The sequence below is a fragment of the Phoxinus phoxinus genome, assembly GCF_949152265.1.
Source record: "Phoxinus phoxinus genome assembly, chromosome: 3".
In the NCBI taxonomy this organism is placed as follows: Eukaryota; Metazoa; Chordata; class Actinopteri; order Cypriniformes; family Leuciscidae; genus Phoxinus; species Phoxinus phoxinus.
Window position 1 is genome coordinate 19571044 of NC_136878.1, and position 24233 is coordinate 19595276.

At 40.0% G+C, this 24233-nt stretch overlaps 2 long non-coding RNA genes across 2 annotated transcripts; both read right to left on the reverse strand.

The window, feature by feature from the left end:
- Positions 1-1556: 1556 nt before the first annotated feature.
- Positions 1557-14475, reverse strand: LOC306995679. The gene is made up of 3 exons (XR_013796911.1): positions 14310-14475; positions 13917-14038; positions 1557-5869 (listed from the first exon to the last, which is right to left on the reverse strand). It is a non-coding gene; the product is annotated as an uncharacterized lncRNA (long non-coding RNA).
- Positions 14476-19054: 4579 nt separating this feature from the next.
- On the reverse strand, positions 19055-22232 carry LOC306995681. The gene is made up of 3 exons (XR_013796913.1): positions 22091-22232; positions 21275-21331; positions 19055-19792 (listed from the first exon to the last, which is right to left on the reverse strand). It is a non-coding gene; the product is annotated as an uncharacterized lncRNA (long non-coding RNA).
- Positions 22233-24233: the final 2001 nt, after the last annotated feature.

Sequence of the window (24233 nt, forward strand, 5' to 3'; positions counted from 1 at the left end):
CAGATAGAGGAATATGGGTGTCCGGTTCAGACGCTTTTCACGTGTCAGGACAGGAGTCGTTTGATTGGGGTCACTGCACCCATGTATCATAATTCAGGACCTTGTATGGAACACGACCAATAAAAGCAAACTTTGGATGTCTTGATGATTGTCTTGATAAAAATATATTAAACATTTTTCCTTTTAAACATGATAAACAAAATATTCAAACATTTAAGTCTTAAAGAAAATGTAGATTATTCTTTCTATTGCAACCGTATGCAGCTGAATTATTCAGTTTGTGGATCATTTAAAATGTTAACTTTGATTAAAAAAGTTAGAAATGATAACAAAGTAAAATTCCATGAGTTTTAACATTCAACGTGTTAAAACATTTAATGCACTTTTCTTTAATTTGTAAAATTTAGTTTTTAGAACTCAAAACACAATATTTGCTGTGTGTAAATCATGTTCTGCTTTATCTGTTTATTTCTGAGCTAAACACTATATACCCTGAAGGTATTTAGGGTTGTGAGTGATGAGAAGCTTTATAGTTGTTGGCTATTTGTGGCTATCAATTATTGCTGTAAAGTCTTGATGAGCTGCTGAACTCAGACTATTTGTACAATGAGAGCTATTCCAAAACAGTTAAAAACACAGCAGGTGTGAAGTTGTCAACCTCTCATCTTAATGTGTTTTAAATGTTAAAGAGTCTATGAAGCCAAGCTGCCTGGCTGGATATACTTCTCTAATACGTTTTGGCATGTTACTGACAGTACTGGCATACAATTCATTCACTCTGAGGGCATTGCAATTCAGGCCTGAATGTACTTTACAAACACATGTACTGGTCATTCCCACTACAGTCCCTTACAAAATTAGCTTGCCTCTACCATACCTTGAAAATGTCTCACATATTTCTCCTCTTTTTGACTACATTTTAATTTAGTTTCAGGCAGGGTTGTAAACATTACTGACATTGACAACATTCAGAATAGCGTTACATTTTTAAACGTACTATGTTTTCCCTTATATTTTTCTAGTATTTCCCATAATTGCACAAGGATTGACCCCACCCTCTGAATTCCTTTTGAGCCACTTACATCACACAGGCATATATAACACGTCCTGTAAGAGAAATGGAAGAGAGCAAGTGTATATATAGTACATGCTTATGTAGACTGTTTGGCTCGGACAAGACTGAGCTGCAGGGCACAACAGGGCAGTCGTCACGGTTGGCATTTGGCAACATTTGCAGGAACGTGCAAATAGGATGCCAAGTTCTGAAACATTAAGGAAATGGCTTTGAATGCGGTAAAGACCTTAAAGCATAGCATATTTAATTTATTCAATAACATCTGACTTTTGCATGGAATGACAAATGTAATTTATTACTCAAAGCCAATTAGTATTGAATGCATGATGGTAAAACATATTTTTTTGACTACTAATTGGCAGTAAATATATTGAAACATATATTAAAACACTTAATTCACTTTTCTTTAATTTGTAAAATGTATTTTTAGAACTCAAAACACAATATTTGCTGTGTGTAAATCATGTTCTTATATATTATTATTATATAGTTTTTTATAGAAACATAACATTGCATACAAACATCATTATTGCCCAGGAAAAAATACAGTTCATTTTAATTAATGTTAATTATTTAGAAAATGTTCTAGCAATAAGCAAGTAAGTTAATTTTGGAAATACATTTAGTAAAAACTCAAAAATGGAAAAAGTAACATACAATGGTGCATGCCCATTCAAACTTGTTCTGGGTGCTTGCAATAGTGTTACTATCCAGTTGCTAAGGTGTTTTCAGTGGTTGTTAGCATTTTGCTATGCTGTTGCTAGAGTGTGCTGGGTAATTGCTAAGTGATTAAGTACTGGCCCAAGTCAAATGAGCCCACACCAAAGTCTCTCTATGAGATTCATTAGATCTGGCTCGGGCCCCTCCTTCATTGCAAGTTTATGGGGTATATTGTTTTATTTATTTTGAAAAGTTTTAAATATGAGCCATTTTTTTGGACTTGAAAATTTTTTAGTTATTGATTTGTATAAGTCAAGTCAAGTCAAGTCACCTTTATTTATATAGCGCTTTTTACAATACAGATTGTATCAAAGCAGCTTCACAGTGATAACATGAAAATAATACAAAAAAAACAATTTCATCATCGTCCACCTTTAAGGCAGATCTATAATATTGTTGAATATTAAATGTCCCTAAATAAGCAAGCCAGAGAGCAAGGCAACAGCGGCAAGGAACCAAAACTCCATCAGGTGACAGAATGGAGAAAAAACCTTGGGAGAACCCAGGCTCAGTCGGGGGCCAGTTCTCCTCTGGCCAATGAGTGAACAGTGTATGATTATGATTCAGGAGCATTACAGGTCAAAAGTTCAAAATGAATCAGAGTATTTGTCCAGTTCCGGTTGGGTGAAGTCGGAGTGGAGAGGAGGAGAGACTGGTTGACACTTCAGGTCAGCGGCGTTGTCGTGTCCTGGCGCTGGTCCTTCATCAGATCTGGATACGGCCTGGTTCCGGTGGACAGCGGTAAACCTCGGGATAGACAGAGAGACTAATATTAGCGTAGACGCCATCCTTCTTATGATGTACCAAGTACATCAGGATTTACGGGAAGTTTTCCCGGTCCTGGCTGTTCTAAACTATGCAGCCTAACATTGAATTATAGAAGTCTACAATGTGTTATGTGTATGCTAGGCCGAAGAGATGTGTTTTTAGTCTAGATTTGAACTGACAGAGTGTGTCTGCTTCCCGGACAATGTTAGGAAGACTGTTCCAAAGTTTTGGTGCTAAATAGGAAAAGGATCTACCGCCAGCAGTCGATTTTGATATTCTAGGTATTATTAACTGTATTTTGAGATCGCAATAGACGCGAAGGACTATAATGCGTTAAGAGCTCGCTCAAGTACTGCGGAGCTAAACCATTTAGTGCTTTGTAAGTAATCAGCAACATTTTAAAATTTATACGATGTTTAATAGGCAGCCAATACAGTGTTGACAGAACGGGGCTAATATGGTCATACATCCTGGTTCTGGTAAGAACTCGAGCTGCTGCGTTTTGGACCAGCTGTAGTTTGTTTATTAAGTGTGCAGGGCAACCACCCAGTAGAGCATTACAATAATCTTGAGGTCATGAACGCATGAATTGTTCTGCATTATTCATTGAGAGCATATGACGTAATTTAGATATATTTTTAAGATGGAAGAAAGCGGTTTTACAGATACTAGACACATAACTTTCAAATGAAAGATTGGTATCAAAGAGCACACCCAGGTTCCTAACCGACAGAGCAGCCATCAAGTGTTAGACAGTACTCTAGGTTATTCCGTGTGGAAGTTTTTTGTCCAATAATTAGAATCTCAGTTTTTTCTGAATTTAGTAGTAGGAAATTACTAGTCATCCAATTTTTTATATCAGCTATGCATTCCGTTAATTTTGTGAATTGGTAGGTTTTGAAGGGTAATTGCTAAGTGATTATTATAAAATTAAAACACGTACAGTACAACAGAAACAAATGAGAACAGTTTGTGTGTTTATGTGTGATTATGAGAAATCAATATGATATGTAAGAACAAGTTTTCTGGTCAACTTTTCAGGTCAGTGAAAAATGTACCTAATTTGCCTGGCCTTTAGGCAAGTTTATTCAATGACTGATACAAAACAAAATTAATAAAGAGATGCTTAAATAATGTGGCAAAAAGGTGTTGGAAACCAACATAGATAACATTGCTAGACATAAAGCTTTTATGCAGTGGGGCTTGTTCAAGAATGTATCCACCTTTTTCCTCTGTCCCATGACTCTGCTCAAATTATGGGAGTAACTTCTATTCATCTGTAAACAATCAGCAAAAGGTTTGCTCTGTGAATGCAATAATATCCATTTTCAAAAACTGGGTACAATGAGATGATATTATTGAAATCACCCTTCAACCATTGAACATTAAAAGTAAATGTAAAATATTTAACTTTAGTCATCTCTGTATTGTGTAACATATGTTGCCTTAATCAAAAAAATTTCATTAAGTGATAATATTTCAGTGATTTACATGAATTTGACAAACAATAAATATTGTGTTTTTCTGCTTTAGAAGCATTCCAGTAAACCCTTCTCATAAAAATCAATATTTTTGTGTATTATTATTATTTTCAATACATTACATTTTAATGCATCTGTGAAAACAAACCTGGAAGGAGATTTGTGGAGAAAAACAAGAGGTTCTTAGTGAGACAGTGCTTATGATTTATGGGGATTTAAAAAAAAACACTGGTTGGATTTTTATCATTATAGGGTGGTTGTGTACACACACTGCCAACACACATTTATTTTCAAACACCATGTAAAAGTGAATTTTGCATAATAGGTGCCCTTTAATGGAAACCTATTTTCCCCTAACCTACCCTCGACCTCGTCCTGCTCGCCACAGTGACTTACCAATTAAGAGAACAATAGCAGCAACAAGTGCAATGACAAGTCCCAGTTAGCCTAGTACGGTGGTGACAGGGAGGGGACATATTCGGTTAACTTATTTTTGTCGTGGCCACAACATATAAACTCGTGGGAACGTGATAATATGTTGTTGCCACAAGATATTAATTTGTGGGAAAGTCATATTAAGTCGTGGGAACATGAAAATAAATCGTGGCCACGAGATCATTTTGTTGAGGTAACGACATCATTACAGTAGGCTATGTCGTGGCCACGCGATGTAAAGTCGTGGCCTCGAGATCATATGTTGAGGGAACAATATATTTTTCTCGTGGCCACGACTTCATATTTTGAGAGAACGACATATATTTCTCATGGCCACGAGTTAGGGAACCACACCGGTCAATAATGTATAAGCAGTCGGAGATGGAGAAGACTGATTGCAACACCATGCATCAGTCGTGTCGCGAGTGAAAATATATCTCTGCTAAACTAATACTTGGCATCTAACACACACACTGGCGAGTAACATCTAAGAATTTATTAGCCAATGGCTAATTACAGACATTATTTAGTCACCCAGACCCAGAGTGAAATTTTCTTGCATTGTAGAGGGTTGTGGAGTGAGTTTCATCGTGTTGACTGTTGTACCCGAACGTGACGCGCTGTTTGAATGCTGAATGAAATTGTGTTTGGTTGGATGGGACAAAACAAAAACCACCTAATTCTGAAAACAGAAACATATTAACTATGTTTTACTGCTTTTGTTGCAGTAGCCATACATCATATTCATGTTTTAATCCAAGGTTTTTGCAATATATTTGCTATGACAATTGTATGACCTTATTATTAAAACTAGCAAAAGCTAATGTCATTTTCCTCACCTCATGCATTGCAGGGTCAACTTTCTGTTTGATTTTTGCTCCGCCCACCCACGTGATGTCACACCGATGAGAGCATGCAATTTTGATTATGTGGTCTCACAACTAAAGCTGAGCCAAAAAGTTTTTTTTATTTTCACTCATCAGGAGAGAAAATAAACTCTGCAGTTATACTGTCCCATTCAACCTTATGTCCCAATCACCATTAATTCACTACACACTCTCAATCTTACTGAATAAGCATGTCTAGTGTGTTTTATCAAGAAATGAAAGCTTTAGCATAAGTTCTGCCGGGAAGACTCAATTACTACGTCATCTTTTGCTTCACTTCTATCCAATCATATTCTCATGCTCACTGTATAAAAGCTCAGTACTTACACATGTTTGAGTTCGCAGATGCTGACGCTTCCATTCACCTCCATCCTCCCCACCACCACCAGGATGGTCCCTTCCCAAACCTTGCAGGGGGTCGGCTGCGCCCCTGCCTTCATCTTCAGGCAGGAATTGCAGATCCGATACCCTCGGATTATGCACTACGGACGGGGCTTGCTGAGCTGTCAATAAATGTACGATTGTTGAAATAATTCTCCCGAGTCTTTCTGGTAGAACTGGAGTATGTCAGAAAAGAAAATGAAGACTCAAAAATATATTTCTTAAAGATTTACCCATTTAAAGTTGTTTTTAATTATTCAGCTTGGATGAAAGTATGGTGTGTTATAAAAAAAACTAAAGTATACTATGCAGAAAATATGATATATAAACTTTATTTTAGTTTATGTAATACACAGGTATAGGCAAGCACTACCCAAATCAAACCCGACTGTGCGGTTTTTTTTTGTCTGCAAAGACAAAAAAAAACTTGTAAACATATCGAAGTATGACTAAAACGACATGATCGGAACTGTTTTCTTGATTGTGTTTGTTGTTTACAATTTACATGCAAATGTTGTTCACCTCCCCGTCTAAACAAACTTTCAAGACCATCAATGACCAACTTCTAAAAACAAATTTATAGTTGTCTTTATAAAAAAATGCCTACTTGTATGTATCCTTGGAGCCGCTACTGTGACGCAAATGCTTCCAGTGTGAATATGTCACCGGGTGAACAAACCCGGAACAAAAAAAATTTGACTCGTTGCCAGGGGGAAGAAATGCCGGTGTAACACCGGGCTGGCTTTTGGTTTACACATGATGGCCGCCAACTATAATGAGCGCCAGCTGAAGTCAATGATTGGCGCTTCATTGAAACACACGCCCGGGAAAAAGGAGTATAAGGAGAGGGGCTTGAAGCACAGTGGGAAGGAAGGTTCTGGCGGTCTTCTCGAGTGGATTGCAGCAGTGGCAGTGTACTGTTCTCATCTGTCATGAAACAGCAAGCTAAACTCGTTCCTTCAAAAAGTTTCCCTCCAATGAACAGGCGATGTGTTGTACTTGGCAGATAATTTTAATGAAGAAAAGGTAAAACTGAAATAACAAACACAACCAAATACAGGTAAGTAAACAAATAAATAAATTCAGCACAAACAAATAATATGTTGCTCCTAAATGGGGTCTTAAGTTATTATATTAAATATACTCACTGACGATGCCCCATTACCGAACAAAGATGGATGAATAGAGATGGCGTTAACTACAACATGTGCCTCTTCAACATGACCGCAACTGCAGCACAACAGGAAATGAATCCACCCACTAGAAATTCAAATTACAAAATAAAACACACACCTTCAAAATAAAGGCATTCTACATTAAACAGTCTCTTGTAACTTTCTTAATTACACCACACTCCCCGCCTGGCATCTGTAGGATGCCATATATACTTTAACCTAAACAACCTCTGACTCCAAGAGTAAAACGACCTCAGAGACCGGTCTCAGGTAATTCCTGGGGGGTTGGTGGGAGGCCACCTTTACTTCCACTTTCCTTACTAGCCCATCATCACTCTGAAAGGCCTTTGCTATTACCCCCATTGACCATTCATGCCTTCTTGCTTGTTTGTCCTTTAGCAGCACTATGTCTCCATCCTTGAGATTTGGCTTCTTGGTATGCCACTTTTGTCTGCTCTGAAGTGTATTCAAGTACTCCAGCCTCCATCTTGCCCAGAATGTGTCTGCTAACGCCTGAACTTTCTTCCATTCATGTTTCAATAGATTGGTATCCAAGAAGTTCCCAGGAGGAATTGGTGGAGTCCCAATCTTCTGCGTAAGCAGCATTGCTGGTGTAAGTATCAGCGGCGCTTCCGGGTCTGAGGAGACTGGTATCAATGGCCTACAGTTAATTATGGCCATGACCTCTGCCATCAATGTGCACAGGACTTCATGGGTAATCTTCAACCTCCCTTCTTGGAGCAACATTGAATCCAGTATCCGCCGTGCCGTTCCTATCATGCGCTCCCAACTGCCTCCCATGTTAGACGCATGCGGGGGGTTAAAGACCCACGTGCACCTTTTACTGAGTAGGTAAGCATTGACACTGTCCTCTTGAGCGTCTGTGGCAAGCTTTAACTCGTTGGTAGCACCAACAAAATTTGTCCCACGATCTGACCTAATCTGCTTTGCTGGTCCCCTGATTGAGAAAAACCTGCGGAGGGCATTTATGCAGCTTGAAGCAGTCATCGACTCAATCACCTCTACATGGACAGCTCTTGTAGACATACAAGTGAACAATATCGCCCACCTCTTGCTGTTAGCACTTCCACCTCTAGTCCGGCGTGCCACGACTTCCCAAGGCCCAAAGACGTCCAGCCCTACATAGGTAAATGGAGGCTCTTGCTGCAGGCGCTCTGGGGGAAGGTCCGCCATCTGCTGCTGTTCCAACCTGCCACGCAATTTTCTGCACGTCACACATTTGTAGATAAGGCTGCTGATGGCTCTTTTTGCTCCCACTATCCATAGGCCACTTCCACGCACAGCGCCTTCTGTGAAGTGCCTTCCCTGGTGTTTAACCTGTTCGTGGTGATGGCGAATAAGTAACACAGCAAGATGATGCTTGCCAGGGATAAGGATGGGATGAGTCTCATCTTCAGGTAGGTTTGAATGGATGATGCGTCCTCCTACACGTAGCAGACCCTCTTTGTCTCTCACAGGATGCAACTTCTTTAGAGGACTACTCCCAGGTAAGTCTTGTTTCCTTTCAAAGCATGTCATCTCTTCTGCGTAAACCTCGCGTTGCACACTCTTTATGATGACGTGTTCTGCCTTGGTTAACTCAGCACTTGTAACGCCTTTCTTGCAGTAGTGCCATCCAACACATTCTGCGTCATGTGCTGGTTCGTGTAGGCTTTGTGCCACATGTAACAGTCGAGCTACGGCTCTTGTCAGTCGACTCCATGACGAAAAGCGTTCAAAGCGCTTAGTGTCCAGTTGTTCTCCTGAGACCTTTGTCGAAAGCGCTGTGACCTTTGGACGAAGTTCCACATCTGAGTCTGGATTGACCAGTTCAAAGGCAATAATGTCCGATGACGACTTCTCAGGTTCCAACAAAAATCTTGGTCCCATCAACCAACTGGTCCCTTGCAACTGACTTGCAGGCACGGATCTCGAGCCAAGATCGGCTGGATTTTTTTCTGTGGCTACATATCTCCACTGACTTGGATGGCTGGACTGTCTGATGCGCTGCACGCGGTTATTTACATATACGTAGAACCTTCGCGATTCATTACTTATATAACCCAACACGATCTTACTGTCTGTGAAGAACGTGATCCTGTCCAGCTTAAGCCCTATTTCCTCTCTGATCTGGTCCGCAATTTCTGTGGCCAACACTGCGGCGCAGAGTTCTAGTCTCGGAATGGTAAGCTCTACCAGAGGTGCCAATTTAGCTTTGCCGAGTACGAAACTGACTTCTGTGCGACCTTCGTCAGTTTCCACCTTTAAGTAGGCAACCGCTGCAATTGCCTTTACCGAGGCGTCAGAAAAGACGCATAGCTCAGTACCTTTGGCCTTAATTAGTGAACATGTAGCATAGGTGCGACAGATGTTCAGATCATTAAGCTCTTGCAGTGAGTCCTGCCACCGTTGCCACTTTTCAAATTTCTCCTGAGGCAGAGGTGTGTCCCAATCTGCACCTTGAGTGACTAGTTCTCGTAGAAGGAGCCTGCCCTCGACCGTCACAGGCGCCAGGAAGCCCAAAGGATCAAACAAGCTGTTAATGGTCGAAAGAACCCCTCTGCGCGTGAAAGGTTTCTGGGGCTTGGGAATGTTAAAGGTGAATGTATCCCTTGTCATATCCCAGGCTACTCCCAGACTGCGCTGGATGGGTAAGTCGTCAACTGCAAGGTCCAGAGTCTCCATACCCTGGGCTCGATCTTCTTTGGGAAAGGCATTTATTACATCGATCTTGTTTGATGTGATCTTGTGGAGCTTTATGTTGTAGCCTGCCAGCAGATTTTGGGCTCTCTTTAGAACATCAACTGCTTCAACCTCAGTCGGAAAGGACCGCAAGGCATCATCCACATAGAAGTCTTTCTTAATGAATTCACAGACATCCCTTCCAAAATCCTTCTCTCCCTCCTGTGCTGCTCTCCTCAACCCGTAGGTTGCCACAGCAGGTGATGGGGAGTTTCCAAACACGTGGACCCTCATCCGGTAATCCACCACTTCACTTTCAGGATTGTTGTCCTTGAACCACAAAAAGCGCAAAACATCTCGATGCTCTTCCTGGACTAGGAAGCAATAAAACATTTGCCTAACGTCCGCAGTTATGGCAACCGGTTCCTTCCTGAACCTAAGAAGAACTCCCAGAAGACCGTTGTTAAGATTGGGCCCCTGAAGCAAGACCTTATTCAGTGAGACACCTTCGAAGCAAGCACTTGAATCGAAAACAACCCTGATTTTACCGGGCTTGTGCGGGTGGTAGACTCCAAAAATGGGAAGGTACCACACTTCCCTTCCCTCTGGTGGTGGTGCCAACTCTGCATGGTTGTTATCCAAAATCCCTTGCATGAACTCCAGGAAGTCTTCCTTCATGCTGGGTCTCTTCTGGAAAGCTCGCTGCAATGACATAAGCCGTTGGTGTGCCTGCTGCCTGTTGTTAGGGAGCGGCTTCCTTGGGTTTCGAAAGGGCAAGGGTGCCACCCAGCTGCCTCTTTCATCCTTAACAAACCCCTTGTCCATTAGCTGTAGGAAGGTCAAATCGTCGATTGAAGGTGCTAACTGATTGTCCTTTTCAGTTCTTTGGAAAACTGTTGCACCAAGGAGGCCCTCTTGCTGCTCCAGAGAATGAGGCCAAGGTTGAGAGCTGTTCTGATGAAGAGTCTGACTGAAATCCTCCTTAATTTTGACAAGGTTCTCACAAGGACGCATATAACTGGGACGGCCATTGTCCATGATACATGTTTTAAATGTGTTTACTTCTGTAGGGGTGTGGGCTCCACCCAGGCAAACGTCACCGACAATGACCCACCCAAGATCGTGCTTCTGTGCAAATGGAGCGTTGTCTGGGCCATTAAACTGCCGACGCACCTTGTGGACCTGGAGAATGTCCCTTCCTAACAGAAGCAAGATGTCTGCAGCGTCATCGAGAGCAGGTATTTGGTCAACCATAGCTCGCATGTGGCTGTGGTGGTACGCTGCTTCTGGGGTTGGGATTTCTGCTCGGCTGTTTGGCACATTATTACACTCTATTAGAGTTGGAAGGGCGATACTTAGCTCTCCTGTGAGTGGCTCAACCATGTAACCATGAGCTCTTCTACCGGTCACCTTGACAACCCCAGCACATGTAGTCAGGATGTATGGTATTCGTGGTCCTTGTATTTGAAAGGTGTCAAAGAATTCTGTCTTGGCCAATGAGACGTTACTCTGATCATCTAAGATCACGTACATCCTTTTACTCTCCTCTGGACGACCTTCAGGATAAACATTAACCAGACATATCTTCGAGCACGACTTTCCTCTGAAGCCTTTACCACAAACTTGTGTACACAGTGGTTTAGCCGCTAGGATTTGTTCATCATTGGGGGTGGTGACTGGCTCCCCGCCATGAACCTCGGAAGGGCTCTGCTCTTCGGAGCTTTTCCGATCCTTGTAAGAGATCAGCTCCTTTGACTGTCTTGGAGCAGGACCAAAGTGCAGTGCAGCCACATGACGTTCACTTCCGCACTCTACGCATTTGATTGAAGCGCCACAGTCCTTTGCCTGATGGGAGACTGAAGCACAGCAGCGAAAACACACTCCCTTATCCCTTAGGAATTTCTTCCTGTCATCCAAGAGCATAGCTCGAAAGCTCTTGCACTTCTTAAGCGCGTGTGGTTTTTTATGTATGGGACATAGCGTGTTCACGTCTTCTGTTTGGTTCCCATCTGTATCTGTAGTTGTTCCCTTGTAGCTCACACTTGTCTTGTGCACAGACACAGGATTCTTGTAATTGAGATTCCCCATCCTCTCCTTTTTCAGAGTGGGTGCAACTGTATTGGTCACATAAAAACTTGGATCGTTTCTTGCCTTGGCTTGTCTCCTTACAAATTCAGAGAAGACTGAAAAGGGTGGGAAATGTACCCTGTGATCTTCCTTATATTTTGATCCAAATGTCATCCATTTATCCTGTAAATGGAAGGGCAATTTTTCTACAATGGGACTTACTCCCCTTGCCGTGTCCAGATAGGCTAATCCTTGGAGATAACCATCTTCCTTAGCAGCTTCAAGTTCGCAAAGTAAATCCCCAAGTTCTCGAAGTCTGTGGTTATCGCGGTTGCCTACTCTTGGGAAGTTGTCCAGTTTTGCGAACAAAGCCTTCTCTATGGCTTCTGGAGCACCATAAAGTTCATCCAGTCTTTCCCAAATGAGGTTGAGACCCAGCAATGGTTGACGGACGTTGGCAGCTTTCATCCTGCGAGCTTGATAACTTGATTCGGGACCTAGCCATTTTATGAGCAAGTCAATTTGTTCGTGGGCAGAGAGATCAAGTCCCTTTACGACACTTATAAATGTTGACTTCCAGCCGAGGAAGTTTTCTGGCTGATCATCAAATTTTGTCAAACCACCTGAAACCAGCTGACTTCTTATTAGGAACTTAGCTAAGTCTGATGTGTTGCTATTTAGATCCTGGCCAGGGGAGGCATAAGGAGCATAGTGGCTGAACACTTGTTGCTTTTTATGATCTGAAGTATGAACTTGTCGCCTTTCTTCAACCTTGATTTTCTGATGTAGGCTTTGAAATTGCTGACTGGAACGCTGCTGGCTATCTAGCTTAGGGGTATGTTGGTAGCCGTCCGGCTGATATAACTTAGAGTGATGGAGATGTGCCTGACGTGGGCTTGAGTGTTTTGGCATGTCACAATCTCCATAAGAGTGCTGTGGTTTAGGACTGAGGGACTCAAATGCTTGACAAATGGAGCCGCGTTCTTTATCCAACGTTAACAGGGCAGATGGCCTCTGTTGACGTATATCAAACTGCTCATCTGGGTGCAAATCATCCCATTGTGAGTGCCTTTCCACATATTCACTCACTTTGTCTTGTGGACTTTGCGATGGTAATGACTCAAAGTCCCCCTGGCTCCCTTGAGAGCGTAATTCGACGGCAGCATTTTCCATGACAATGGCCTTCGCATTAGCTGCCTCTGCTTCTGCCTCTTGCTTGAGCGCATCTAATTCTGCCTCTAGACGAGCTTTTTCGATTTTAATCTTCATTTCCTTTCTGATGAAGGAGGCTCTGGCTTTCGCTGCTTCGGCCTCTGCCCGTGCTGTAGCAGCTGCTACGTTGACCATGGATCGTTGAGAACGTGTAGATCGACGTGCACTAGATGACGTGTGTGATTTTGCATCAGCGATCTTCATGTTGTCTTGTATTTTTGGGGTCTCATCCATTGAAACTTGAGACTGAGGTTCTTTCTCCGAAATCATCTTTTTCTCAGAGGACGTCATTTTACTGTACTGTTCTCATCTGTCATGAAACAGCAAGCTAAACTCGTTCCTTCAAAAAGTTTCCCTCCAATGAACAGGCGATGTGTTGTACTTGGCAGATAATTTTAATGAAGAAAAGGTAAAACTGAAATAACAAACACAACCAAATACAGGTAAGTAAACAAATAAATAAATTCAGCACAAACAAATAATATGTTGCTCCTAAATGGGGTCTTAAGTTATTATATTAAATATACTCACTGACGATGCCCCATTACCGAACAAAGATGGATGAATAGAGATGGCGTTAACTACAACATGTGCCTCTTCAACATGACCGCAACTGCAGCACAACAGGAAATGAATCCACCCACTAGAAATTCAAATTACAAAATAAAACACACACCTTCAAAATAAAGGCATTCTACATTAAACAGTCTCTTGTAACTTTCTTAATTACACCACAGGCAGTGAGCGGCAAGCGCAGGGAAGTTGAGGTTTTAAGCCTGATCGGTGTTCCATATTGGGTCCCCCGAGGCATGCTCAATAAGTGAGTCTTTGAAGAAACCACAAACAGCAACGCAACGAAGTAAGTGAGAAAAACTGCACAGAGAAAGAAGGAGAGTGACTGGCAGAAAAGAGAGTGGAAACCCGCTGTAGGATTCATGTGATTCACCGAGGAAAAGTTAAGTGCACCTGTTTATGATTCACCCTTCTGAGAACACCAAATGTGAAGATTTGCCATCACCCGTGTACAACTAACCTGTGTTTGTGGGCAGTGTGTGTTATCCTGTTGACAGAGCGAAGAACAGTAACTGTAATGGCTGGGAAGATCGTTGAACCCATGTTCATCTTCTGAAACCACTATTTTTTGGATCATCCACCCTATGAAGAGAAGAGAAACGAGTTGATTAATCGCTGTGAAGATAGAGTGAGTTTGCAGTGTCTAGAAGAGTGAAACAAACACGTGTGAGGATTTACAAGAGTGATTTATGCATAAGTGTGGTGAGATCAAACAACTGTGTTTTCTCTGAGTCTCTGATGGATGCAAATTGACCCATATCTTTGAAGATTCTTTCAAACTGATCTGTCCCCTCAGCTGTGTCCAGGGTCCTAAGATTGTGTGCATGGTGCGGAGGAGAAAAGCTCAACTCACCTATATTGCCACAGTTCACGATTGCTGTATTCCACACCAAAGAAAGTCCAGTCTCACTATTTTCCTCAACGATGCCGTTCTATCACACACAGAACGAGAGCGAAGGCTGGTAACGATCCCCGTTTTCTGTCTCACCTACTACTGTCCGTCTCACTGTCAAATTGTCTGTTCCTTGCATGAAACAAAGAAGCAGTTACTGCTGAGAGTTGAGAGGTGGCTCTGCGAGCACGTCAACACATCCGAACCAGAAAAGTCACTGTCTGTCCCACGAGCCTATCCGACGAGTCTGACGACGAGAAAAGTCACTGTCTGTCCCACGAGCCTATGCAACGAGTCTGACGACGAGAAAAGTCACTGTCTGTCCCACGAGCCTATGCAACGAGTCTGATGACGAGAAAAGTCACTGTCTGTCCCACGAGCTTATTCAACGAGTCTGACGACGGGGGAAGTCCCTGTCTGTCCCCCGAGCCCACCTAGAAAGGAGTATACTTACCTGAAGAACGAGAAAGTACCCACCAGCACCCCCTTCCCTCACCTCACCAAAGCTACAGCCACGAACATCCCCACCCCTGCTTTTATCCTTTTTTTAAACTTAATAAAAACTTACCTTTTAAATTCACTCTGTTGTCTGCCTCTTGGTGTCCTCTGGTGTCTGCTCCTCCGGAGTGTGGTAAATAACCCTCGGCCCTAACATCGGTGACAAATACTCTTGCGCAGCTGCAGTGGCAATGTAGTTATGCTGACATGAAGCTGACGCAAAACTCAAGCTTGTGGTGTGAAATGGCCGTTAGGCTACGTTCACACTGTCAGTCCAAATCCGATTATTTGTGTGTCCGATTGGAATCTGATCTAAAATTATTGATGTCCACAATTGTGTATCGCAAATGTAGCACGCCCACCATCCGACTGGCAGTGCTACATATTTTGGGGGCTCGTCTGGGATCTAGCGCCACCTGCTGGTATGCAGGTTTCCAAATTCCAAATTGAATCCAAATTCATATGGACTACAGAAGGGCTAGGTGACGGGTGATGACCATGAAGGGCAGCTCAACGGCGGCAGGAGAACCAAAGCACGGCAGTGACAGGCTTTCCTGGCTGAGGAGGAGTAGTGCAGTGTGGTACAAGCCAAGTGTGAACCCATCAGCAGATGGATTGTTGACAAGATGACTTCGAGCGAGAGAAAAGCAACAGTTTGGGAAATCAAGAAAAGACTTCATCAACTCACCCATGATTAACTGATCAGCCTGGTGGATTGTCTGGAGCCAACTGCAGCACCAGGAAAGCACAGGTTGGATATATCTGATGAGAAGAGTTGCTTTGAGTACATTGTTTAGTACATGAACAGTGATTTTCTGCTAGAGTTAAAAGATGGAGGGTTGTCTCAATTGTTACTGTTAGAAGACAATGCCGATGTGATAATCCAGAAACAGAATGTAAAAACGGTTTTGCATGACACTGAGTCACTTACACCACCACAACAACTTACACACACCACTGACATGCAGACACAGCCGATGGAGTATAACCGATTGGTAGACTGCTATGAAGAGTTAGGGCAAAATTAGCACAATACAAGTTAGAGGTTAACCCAAGTAAAGCAGAATCTCCCAAAAGTAGCGGTAACTTACCTGTGAATGTAGCTGGTGAGCCCTGCGGTGGAAAAAGGGAAAGTATGATCTCCCTCCGTAACCTTCAACTACTGCAGATTGGTGACAGTACTTCTGATATAAGTTACACAAGTAAACAATGAGGGACTGACAATTCCAGAATTAAAGAGTTTCCTTCAGTCACATCTGAATGAGAGAAGTAGCTCTGTGCTCTTCCAGGAGTTAATGTGTGGTAAACAGAATGACAATGAAGTCAAGTCAAGTCAAGAATATTTGTATAGCGCTTTTCACAATACAGATTGTATCAAAGCAGCTTCACAGTATTAAATTAAAATAATAATAAAACGTCCATGTTTGGTAATGCTAATCAATAGTATTATTAATTGATTCATTAAATTGAATATCCCCAACTGAGCAAGCCAAAGGCAACAGTGGCAAAGAAACGAAAAACTCCATCAGGTGACCCAATGGAGAGAAAAAAAAAACCTTGGGAGAACCCAGGCTCAGTCGGGGGCCAGTTCTCCTCTGGCGGTTATGAACTAGAGGCCGGATTTAACTGTAAGATTAAAACATTTATATGAATGCCTGGCTGAAGAGATGCGTCTTTAATCTAGTTTTGAACTGGGAGAGCGAATCTGAGCAACGAACAGTATCAGGAAGGCTATTCCAGAGTTTTGGAGCTAAATGTGAAAATGCTCTCCCTCCTTTGGTGGACTTAGATATCCTAGGTATAACCAAAAGCCTCGAATTTAGCGATCTTAAAGAGCGCGATGGATTATAGGGCGATAGAAGATCCGTTAAATAGACTGGAGCTAAGCAGTTTAGGGCTTTATAAGTCAGTAACAATACCTTATAATTAATACGGAACTTTATAGGTAACCAATGTAGCGATGATAAGATCGGTGTTATATGATCATATTTTATTGATCTAGTAAGAACTCTAGGGGCTGCATTTTGGACTAACTGTAGCTTGTTTATTGAGAATGCAGGACAACCAGCTAATAGAGCATTACAGTAATCTAGTCTCGAGGTCATGAATGCATGAACTAACTTTTCTGCATCAGAAACTGATAGCATATTACGTAGCTTAGCAATGTTTCTAAGGTGGAAAAAGGCCGTTTTTGTAACATATGAAATATGATTTTTAAAAGACAGGTTGCTGTCTAGTATGACACCCAGGTCTTTTACTGTAGAGGATAAAGTAGCAGGACATCCTACTATGTTAAAGTTGTATTGTAAGAGGTTTTGTGGGTGGTTTTTTGAACCGATAAGTAATATCTCTGTCTTGTTTGGATTTAATAGAAGAAAATTACACGTCATCCAATCTTTTATATCTTTAACACACTCTGTCAATTTTGATAATTTAGCGTTTTCATCCAGCCGTGATGAAATATATATTTGAGTGTCATCAGCATAACAATGGAAACTAATTCCATGTTTCCTTATAATATTTCCAAGTGGGAGCATATATATTGAGAATAATAGAGGGCCTAGCACAGATCCCTGCGGCACTCCATAGTTTTCTGAAGTTATGATCGATTTTTCTCCATTTAAATAGACAAAATGGTAGCGGTCAGATAAGTATGATCTAAACCAGCTTAATGCTTGTCCTTGAACGCCAGTATAATTTTGTAGTCGATCTAAGAGTATTGTGTGATCTATAGTATCGAACGCAGCACTGAGATCAAGTAAAACTAGTATTGAGATACAGCCTTGTGTATCTCAATACAATGAAACCCCTCAACAGTTCCTGTATAGACTGATTGGACTGAAACAGAAACAAATTTTTCTGTCCAAACAAGCGGTCACAGACCTGGAGTCTGATATATACAAACAAATAAAACTTACATCCTAACAAATATGAAGCGGAAAAGAAAGAAGAAGAAGAAAAATACAAAATCTAACCCCACCCAAAAACTCAACCCAAAAGTGTTGGGACAAGCTGCACGGCAGAGAGTGTCGAATGCCCTCAGCGCCCACTGTGAGTCCATTCGAGGTAAAGACGCAGATTGCAGTAGACAAAATGACCAAACTGAGATGATTCGTCGGTTGAGTTCAATAGTTCAAGCTCTTACAAAAACTGTTGAATCACTTGTAAAGGCGATAACAACAGAAGGTCAGTGTAAAGTCATCGACTCCCAGCTGCAGCGAAGGCAACGTTGACGTCGACGAATGTGTCCCAAATGTAGGATGTTACCTCTTGCAGTCATTGCTTTGTGTGTGGTGAGGAAGGGCATCGTGCGGTGGGCTGTCTAAGAAGGGAAAAGGGGTTGGGAAACGATCAGTGGCCACTGATGAGGGGCGAACAGTGACCGAGCAACCATAGCCCCAGCCTAAGGAGAAAGAAGCTCAGATGGGTAGGTTGGCTGATTCACCAAATCAAAGACAAAGTCCCTGTGACCGAGTAGCCCAGCTCATTGGAAAGAAAGCCACCCTCAAATCCCAGGTGAAAAGGAAATATATTTAAAGTGTGCTTATTTTGATATACTTAATGTATTTTAAGTGTATTGTATTAATTATGTATTAAATGTGTTATTTTGGAACAACTTCAAGTATACTAAATGTACTTTTATATGTATTTAAGTTCAATTTTAATGTAATAGTAATATATTTTAATATACTTAATTGTGTTAAAATGGAACTATTTTAAGTATATTTAGTGTAATTTAATAGCACTTCTTTAAATTGTATTTTTAATACATTTTAAATGTACTTTCGAAATACAACTTAAATATATTTTTAACATCATATTAATGTGTTCCCAGTATATTTTAAATATAATATCAGGTTATTAATAATGTATTAGTAGAACACTATGATCCACTATTAGTATATTAAAAATATATTTTTACAAAACAATTCAGTATGAAAAAAATATATTTTAATGTAATAAAAATACAGTTAAAAATTACAATTCAGTTAAACACAGTAAAAACAATAGTACAAAACACATTATTAATGTATTTAATACATTAAAATATATTTTTATATATGAAAAAAAGTTAAAAATTATAATTCAGTTAAACACAGTAAAAACAATAGTACAAAACACATTATTAATGTATTTAATACATTAAAATATATTTTAATGTATTAAAAATACAGTTAAAAATTATAATTCAGTTAAACACAGTAAAAACAATAGTACAAAACACATTATTAATGTATTTAATACATTAAAATATATTTTAATGTATTAAAAAAAAGTTAAAAATTATAATTCAGTTAAACACAGTAAAAACAATAGTATAAAACACATACAAACGCTCTTTGAAAGATAGTAAACATTAATGCACTACATTAGTACAGCAACATATGAAAATGAAACAAAATACATTAACATAAAATTATATAATAAGTATTAAACAGAACAACAACAAAAAACGAACTTAAAAGAATAGTTCACTTTAAAATGAAAATTCTGTCATCATATACTCACCCTTAAGTTGTTTCAAACCTGTATGTATTTATTTCTTCTGCTGAACACAAAGGAAGATATTTAGAAGAATGTCAGTAACCAGACAGTTTCTGGGTACCATTGACTTCCATAGTAGGAAAAATTATACGATGGAAATCAATGGGACCCAGTCTGGTTACTGACATTCTTCTAAATATATTCCTTTGTGTTCAGCAGAAGAAATAAATTCATACAGGTTTGAAACAACATGAGGGTGAGTAAATGATGACAATTTTAATTTTAAAGTGAACTATTCCTTCAAGTCAAACAAAGTTAAATACAATAGCTGCAAACAGTCCTTCATCCTTCAAACGAATTGAAGTGATTGGTCTTGGAGTTTGCCTCATTGTTGCATTTTCTTCTGATCAGTGCTCGCACCTCAGACACTGTCGTGGTCGGAAACGGTTTGATCACAGTATCTATGAAAAGGGAAAAAGATTTTTATTTTTTTAAATATTAAAGCAAAATTAACATCCGTTAAAAAAGTCACTGTTCCCTTTCGAAGGGAACTTGCACTGCGTATCTAGGCGCCCCTTTTATACTTCTGGGTCGCACTAATAGTGTCATAGGTTGTCGCCAAATTCGATTGCCGTGATTTCCCAAAGGCATTCCCCCAAAGCGTCATGCACCGTCTCATTCCCTGTTCTCAGGGAACAGAGGTTACAGTCGTAACCTAGACATTTTTTTAAAATGGCATGTAATGCTTAGTTCATATATTTTAACAGAAGACATCCAATATAAAATGTTAATAAAATGCAATAAAGGAGTTAATAAAATATCTACATAAAATAGCACAAACATTACGTCTTGCTGAACAACAGTGAGGTCTACATGTATACATGACACTGTATCACAGCAAAAAAAAGAAAAAAAAAGAAAATGTAACTGTTTACCTGAAAAAGTACCCAGCCAACAAGTATAATAATTATAATGTATAACAAATGCTAATCTTTATTTTTAGCATTATTATTTGTTTTAGTCTTTGACTTAGAGAGCAAAAAAAAGTGATGTACAGAAACACATACTAGAGATGCACCGATTACAATTTTCTAGGCCGGTTTCGATTCTTCACTGAGTTTGACCTGCCGATACCGATTTTAGCCGATTCCGATTAAATTTTTTCCAACCCCTTTACAGCACACACACATATTTGAAGAGTTCAGATTCAAACGCTTTTAAGTGCCATCTGAAATTTTATTCTAAAATTATCATTTTTATCAAGCTCATATATTTAAGTTCAGTAATTTCACTTAAATGACAAATAATAGGTAATTTTCGTTGCCATTTAAGATAAATTACTGAACTTAAATATTCAAGCTTTATAAAAATGATCATTCTAGAAGAAAATTTCAGATTGGCACTTAGAGGCTTAAATTGCATCTGAACTCTTCATTTATTTAATTTTTTTAATAAAACACCATAAACTTTTACCCAAACTGAATAATTAAAACAAGTTTAAATGGGTAAATTTTCTACAAATATTTTTGTGTTCATTTTCTAGCCTACTCCAGTTCTTGTTAAACACACTAAACATGCAAATTCTGTGCATTTTTTGTGTGAAATCATATTTATTTTGTCCATCAAAAGCGTGTTTTCACTTTAATTGAGCGTGAGCTCCTGCCTTAATTACGTAACGCTCCGGCTTGACGCTCACGCACTGCTCCTGCTCCGCATATTTTTTCCGGCGTGAATGTCAATCAATGAGAGCATCCACACCAAAAAAAAAAAAAAACACGTTGCTCACGCTTGCGGTGTGTGAAATGGCCGTAATTCACGAGGTTTTCTACACGTGTGTTCCGTGTGCATGTGTGATTGCCGATGTTGCGCGATGTTAATCATACGGCGCCCGAGGTCATGGCCGATCACGCGAAAATGGAATCAATCGGATCATCTCTACTTACTCTCTTCTCTGCTTGTCTCTGCATTCAGATTTCTGTTTTTCTTCTATAGTAGCTAGTCTGAAAAACAACAAATAAAAACCGAGATTTATATTTATATATATACACAAACATATAAGGCAGGCAAATTATGAAGAATGATTTGTTTTGTTTTTAAGAATGACAGTACGCTGAGTACAATGTACTTGGTGGGTAATATAATCAAAACCCTTCACAGACTCAGCAGTTTCAGACGTATGCTCTCTTATAAGCATCCCTTTTAACAATTTAATCTTTGTACTTATTTGTAATAAGAAATATATATTAGAAAGTTATCAAAAAGGCAATAAGGTTGTCAAGCTTGAACAAATATAAACACCAATCAACACACACTACCCTTATTGGCTGGTCAGCTCAAGACAAAGGTAACTATATTCATAACATGTTATTTTCAAACTTTTTAAAGATCATTTCATTAACATCATAACAACGAAGGCAAATTCTTCAGGAAATCAGAAATAAATACACAGCTTCAGCAAATAAAAATGATATTAATGTAATGATGTACATATTATAATAACTAATAATTTTTTTTGCAGATGCATTGGACAATGTTTTAGTTGTTTTAAGACTCCACGTAGATTTTAAACAGATTCATCAAAGACTTTAGACTTTGACAGTGCAGAAGTTGCTAGAATTCAGTGTCAGCATTATGTTACAGCGGTTAACGTCAGTATCCCACGTGCAAGTCATATTAGCAAATGCATAGCAGACCTTTCCACCTAGGAAAACAACTAAACAGTGAGCTATTTATTTATGCAAACAGCAACTAAAACTTACCAGTAACTTCTGAGGCAGAATCTTCATCTCTTCGAGTCTGCTTCGACTTTGACTTGAAAATCTTGGCTCTGATGGTCAAATGTAGCTGAACTGAAAAAGACGTGATGTTACACTTTGTGCCAAAAATACGAAATGGTGTCATGATCACTCACCCTTAAGTAGTTCCAAACCATTTAAGGTTTTGTTTAAGTTTATAGACGTGCACCAGTTCACGGAGACGGAGAAGCAGAAAGCACACCCTGTTTATTTTCTTTATTTTACATAAGCACAATGTTTTATTTTGATTGTACATTTATCAGCTTATTTTTTCATATTTCTTAAGTCTGTATGACCAAAAATGACGGAGTATTTTAAATCTATTTTGCTGCTATGTAAAAAAAAAACGAGCAAAATGCGCCGGTGCGTTTGCCGACCCCAGAGGGTTAAAGCCTGGACCTCATTGCCGGTCCAGTGGTCGTATTTTTTTGTAAATTCCATATTAAATTCCAGACAACTCTTACTGCACGAAGCCAACAACCACAATTTTTTTAAATGGCGGCTAAAATAAAATGCTGCGTGGAGTCGACCAATCAAAATATGACGTGAACTTAACCAATCAGCATGTTCAGCGCACAAGTCCCACCCCCGAAAGTTCCTAAACTTTGAAAAAGTACTACCTCGCCAGCAGGGACTTTCTGACGGGTAAACGTTAACCCGGAACTTCATTTAGACCCTGGTTCCTGCGGTGTAAACACACCGAGTACCACCCTAAAAAGTTCCTAGTTCCTGGGGAAAGTTCCTGCGGTGGAAATATCCTATCCTACCTTACAATCTTATGCTGCCTTTAGTGGATACTAGAGAATTAGTACCTAATTAGTATTAGACTTGTGATGCGTAATACCCTCAGTGGACAGTAGGGGGAGACAATGTGCTGATCGGAGACTATGTGGGTAACTATGACTCGCGGAGAAGAAGCCGCCATTACAGAGAGTGACTCGGTAAAAACACAACTCTGGCTGCATCCCAATTCGCCTACTTATACTACGCCCTAAAAGTATGTACTCTTTTTGTGAAGAAAAAGTACATACTTTTGAGTGTGAAGCAAAAGAGTAGGCAAGCTTTGGGACATACTACTTCCTCATCTTTAACTGACAAATCTGTCGCATGCATCCTGTCAGTAAACTGCCCTGTCAATCATATTGTCACAGTTAAAATCTTCCATTCAATCTTATTTCATTTCCTACAGTTTCGGAGAGAAATGTAGTACACGTTCATCTGCCAGTCGCGGGTCTTCCATGCGGAGACTCTCCTCATGTGTTTGCAATTTGAATGTAATGATGCATTTAAAAGTTAATGGTATCTTTACAAAAGTTCATAATGCTGCTGCAGATGCAATATTGAAATTATTTGTTGAGGATAATCCCTTGAGATGAAACATCTCGTTTTCAAGGGGGTCCTCGAGACAGAACAAAAAAAACAACAACACATATACATTCACACTCGCAAAAGCTCTCCCTCATCCCACCTCACCCACCCCGCATACACATATGTATCTACATGCATTCGCACACCTACACCCATAATCACATAAAAAGATAAAGAAAAAAAGTCCCTTATATTTAGGTGTAGAAGACAAAAAAATCCGTCAAACATGAGGAAAACATTTACAGCAACAGTTTGTTTGCAAGTAAACAAAAAGAGATGTTTTGACGGAACACAAGGAAATAATCGATCTTAGAGACCCTGGCAGACTATTCCATTCTGAAGAGGCTTTAAATTTAAATGCACGTCTACCACTCTCCTTGAAGATATTTGGCACAGTAAAGGAGAGATATTCAGTGTGTCTTAATCTATAGCTGGGTCTAAAGGGAATTAAGTATTCCTTCAGGTAAGAAGGATAATCATAATGCACACATCTAAAAATGACCTGATACCAGTTATACTGTCTTCTGGCCTTTGGTGATAATAATTTCAGTGAGTCATACATTACATATAATGTAGACAACATTGAATAAATACATTTTCGTCAAGTTAGATACTGATAATTAATCACTCAAACCCCTACCTCTCTACATAACCACCAGACACACGCGTCCTCCATGTCTGTAGTTTTTTTAAACACTTTTCAGTCGTGTTTGTAGTTCTAACCAAATCCTCGTCCAAC